The 4,744-nt window shown below is 47.3% G+C and overlaps 1 pseudogene; it reads right to left on the bottom strand.

The window, feature by feature from the left end:
* Positions 1 to 2,171: 2,171 nt before the first annotated feature.
* LOC116741336 lies at positions 2,172 to 2,541 on the bottom strand (annotated as a pseudogene).
* Positions 2,542 to 4,744: the final 2,203 nt, after the last annotated feature.

Here is a 4,744-nt window from a genome sequence, read left to right as displayed (position 1 = left end):
ATGCCTTTCTATGACTGTAATTGTAAAGGTCAAGAAAAGCCCTTCGCCAAGCTCTGTCTCAGTTCCTGTTTCAAGCAATGAGGTCTCCATGGCTCTTTCAGGGAATGGAGTGAGCATAGTTTTTATATCCTCTGACAAAGCAGAGATGAGCTGAGGTGTTCCATCGTACTTTTACTGGGCACAGCACAGACATACGTGTCACCACAAGCTGTTCTTGCCGCTGCAGCCATAAACCCTCAGAGGCTGAGGATGCCAGTTTCCTGACACGTGATTCAGTGGGCTCGGGATATCCCACAAAGATGCTGGTCTATCTGTGTGTTTCTGTAATGTCTACCGCCATGTACTCAGGAGCACTTGAAAGAGAATCACAAAGGTGGGAGAAAGCAGCCTCCTGGGTTCTGGGGCTTCTCCCGGTGAGGTGTGGCCAAAGGGCTGAGGACCAATCAAGACAAGAAGTAGGTCTACCTCTTCTGGAATGTTCTGATCCCAGGGGTGAGCCTGGGTTACAAGTTCAAGGAGTTCTTAAGCCTAGCCCCTCAACAGCAGCGGCCCTTTCCCCACCACTGCAGCCTACAGTATCTGTGGGCAGTGTCCAGGCAAAGGACGCCAGTGGCTAAAGACGTCTCCCTGGTCTCCCTGGGGTTCCAGCCTTCAACCTGGCTTTGCCAGCAGTCACATGCTTGCTCTGCTGTTCAGCATGGCTAGCTCCGAAGGGTAGGATTGGATTGGAGGAGGAAACTATGTCCACATTTTACTTTAATCGCCTCTGGTTGAATTTGTTGCAATGAAAATGTGGGGTTTTAAGTACACTTTTTTTTACTCCCTTAAAATGACAGTGGGGATTGGTGGAGGGCGGAGGGATGGGGCCGGTGGATGGGGTCAAGAGACCTTTCCATGACTTGTCTGCAATGAGGGCTTCCTGGTGACCCAACCCAGACCAGGTCCGGGCAGCATGGGGGAGGGAGTGTGGCCCAGCCCTTGCCTTCTTCTTCTTCCCTTCTTGCTTCCAAACACGGGTTTGGTACCCACAGACCCCTTCAGGTCTTGCTCATTCCGTCCACGAGGCTTATTCAGAGGCTGCACTCAAACCCTAACATCAAAGACGATCTGGACACGGAGCCAGGGTGAAGCCCCAGACTGCCACCATTTGATTATTTTTCCATGTGTCTCATGGTTTTGCTTTGACACTATTTCTACCAGTACCTTTTTTTTTAAATTTAATATATGATACTTAGATATACCCAAAAAGTTAAAATATAATTACCACCTTTATGCCCACCACCCAGTTTAAGAAACAAACTTTTTACCAATAGAGTTGAAGCTGATCACACTCTCTCCTCCCGCTCCTCAAAGTAACCTGAATTTGGCACCCATCCTATGTATCAGTTGGGATTAAGTTTAGCTACAAATCACAGAAAACCCAAAACAGTTGCTCAAGCAAGATAGAAGTTTATTCAATTTCATAAAAAGAGATCTGAAGAAAGCAGTTCAGGGCTGCTGTGGGAGCTCCATGATACTCAAGGACCAGCTGTCCTGTGTGCCGCCATCTACAGTACAGTTCTACCTCCTGGACTAAGATAGCTGCGAAGATCCAGCCATTTCATCTACTTTCAAGCCAGCAAGAAGGAGAAGGGAAGGAAAGAAGGTGACTTCTTGAAAACTGCATGCTATGGTTCCGTCATATCCCACTGCCCAGAACTGAGTCACAAGGCTGCGCCCAGTTGCAAGAGAAGGTGGAAGATGTAGCTTTATTCCACCTGGCTCTGTGCCCAGTTAAAAATCAGGAGTTGCCTTCTAAGGCAGAAATGGAGAGTGAGATTGAGAGACACCTAGTGGTCTCTGCCACATCACAGTCTTTTTTTTTTCTTTCTTTCATAATTGAGATTTTATTGGTGGTTTTGAGGATCAGTACACAGACATTTCAATTTGTACACAATTCTTAACATACGTACCAAAAATCTAAAAAATCATGTACTTGTGATTCTTTTCTGAACAGTTATTCAGTGACTTTCCAGCTTAAAATTTGGAGGCAAATTTTCCTTGACAGGAAATCAAGTAGCAATATCTTCAAATATTGATATGCTGTTGCATCGTAAGTCCCCGTAATTCACAATTTATATGCCGTATACACTACACACTCATATTGTCAGTCACAGCACGTAACAAAGTTACTAGAAGAACTGGACTACCGCGACCAAAGATGTTAGAGTGCACAAAATCCACAGGTGTGTGATATTAATCAGACTTGGCTTTTTCTCTCCTGCTTCATCAGCGGCTGGGCTCTCCTCATTTTTAGTTTCTCCATTTTCTGCAGGGAAGTCTTCTTTAGTCTCTTGGTTGGCCACTTCGGCCTGTTTTCCTTTTGCTCCCCTTCTTCCTTTTGTCTGCATTTTTTTGTCTGAAGATTTATCTTTTCCTGCCACCTCATTTGGATTCAGTTTCCACTTTTGTAGGAGCCGGTTTAGCTGACAATCTCACCGATCTCCTCTTGGGCTCCTCCTTCGCCGCCCCCTCGGTGGAGGTGACCTTCCTCTTGGGCATCGTGGTGGCGGGGGCCGGTGCGTGCCAGGTGCTTGCAGGCCGAGATGTGCCAAGAGGCTTCGTGACGCTGGCTGCCTGACCGCTGCCACTCCTCCCGCCGCCGCCGCCGCTGCCGCCGCCCGAAGCTGTTGAGACCCGCCCACAATCACAGTCTTAGCCAGAATGCCAATTTAGGACCTTTTTCTTTTTTTTAAAGAACATTTCTAAGTATTTAGTTTAATTCAAGTATGCAAATAATAAAGCTCAATGAATTTTCACAGATGGATCGAGATATAGAATGTTACCAAAGCCCAGAAAGCCCTCCTTAAAACAAAAAAAGAATTCAATTAGAAAATAAAATCCCTGGCTTCCCTGGTGGCGCAGTGGTTGAGAGTCCGCCTGCCGATGCAGGGGACGCGGGTTCGTGCCCCGGTCCGGGAAGATCCCACGTGCCGCGGAGCAGCTGGGCCCGTGAGCCATGGCCGCTGAACCTCCGCGTCCGGAGCCTGTGCTCCGCAACGGGAGAGACCACGCGGTGAGAGGCCCGCATACCACAGAAAAAAAAGAAAGAAAGAAAAGAACATCCCAGGTTAGTAGCTAGCTCATTCCATGTTGGCTCACAAGAATTTAGTTTGCATTACTCCGTGGTCTTAACAAGAGTGTATACCCACTTTCTCTTCGGTAAGTCTTTCTCCTGATGGACAAACTGAAGTTGAACTTCCCTCAAGAGAAATGCTGACTGACAAGGGATATGTCCATGGATTTGATACAGATGACTTTTACCGTGCAACTATGATGTGCCAGCAGCTATGCTGAGTGAAGATGCCACTTTTGATGCCATCCCCACTCCTGGATCTGCCACTGCCTGGGGTGTGTGACGTCACCTGAAACTGAAGTCGCTAGAGCCAGCTCTGCCTTAGGCTTCTCATCTGCAGAATGGGGGTATATTACTGTGATGATTCAAAGAGAAAAAATGTTGCCCATGTGGTCTATAAATATGAAACTCAAAGACGTTGCCCATTCCTCTCGGAGACCAAGTTTCTGAGTTCTACCTGCACCATTATCGCCCAGCCAACGGCTCCGTTTCTGATGGTGCCTCGTGGCTCTCATGAAGGCGGGAGCCAGCCACCTCCCATCACAGAGCTGACGGCACACCGAGCACTGAGGAAGCATCTGCTTGACAGAGCCCAGGGCTTTGCCATTTTCTCCTTTTTTAACTGGATCTGCGCTGTGACCCCTTTGCCTCATGCTACTGCAGCCCTCCCCTAGGCTTCTGGAACTCTCGGGCTGTCTACATGCTTGACCTTTGTGTCGCCTTCTTCCCTCCCACCCTTTCATATTGTGCCAGCCCATACAGACTTAGCTCTTTTCATCTTGCTTCATAAATCATTTCTGTAAGTCGAGTCCCTGAAAATGTTTCCCCTGAACTGCCTCCAAACCGTATCTAAAACACTTACCTTCTGGTAAATGCATCATGGCCGATTCAGTCTGCCACCGCTGCTGTCATTACCAGAAGAAAGACGATATGGAAACTGCAGAGGAGCAGAAAAGGCAGGCCCTGGCACTCTGTAGGTTGCCATGTGTTTCCCTTTTTTAAAGATGCTGAAACAGCATTGAAAAGCCTTGCATGTAATTTACATTTTGGTCTTTACCATAGTGGTGTGACCTGGTGGTTAAGGGTTTGGACTCTAGCATGAGTGCTTGGGTTAATGTCCTGGTTTCATCACTTGTTTGCTGTGTGGACCTTGGCCAAGTCACTTAACTTCTCAGAGCCTCCGCTTCCTCAGCTATAAAATGGGAATGGTGAGTGTTTACCTCATGGACAGTTATGGAATTAAGTGAGATAATGCACGCAGTTCCCACGTGGTGCCTGCTACTTAATGAGTGCTCAGTAAGTGTTAGCGGTTGTTGGTTTTCCCTGTGGCCATACTTAATAGCCATCCTCCTTGTCATTATGAGCAAAACCCTGGTTTTATGCTGGATGCCAATATACCTTGGTTTAAAAACAATGATGCTAATGTTTTCTGCTTCCCTTGCACTCAGAAGTAGTCATGTGACTCAGTTCTTTCCAAGATGACTTCAGCTGGAATCCTCAGTAATGCACCCAGGAAAGCTTTTTCAAGGGAGCAAACTGATTTGGCATGTGCCTGTCTGCCCTTCTCCCCTTCCTCCTTTTTCTTGTTTCAAATGTGAGTGTGATGTCTGGAGCTTCAGCAGCCATATT

Source organism: Phocoena sinus, chromosome 16 (assembly GCF_008692025.1).
Source record: "Phocoena sinus isolate mPhoSin1 chromosome 16, mPhoSin1.pri, whole genome shotgun sequence".
Lineage (NCBI taxonomy): Eukaryota > Metazoa > Chordata > Mammalia > Artiodactyla > Phocoenidae > Phocoena > Phocoena sinus.
This window is presented reverse-complemented; position numbering and strand designations above follow the sequence as displayed.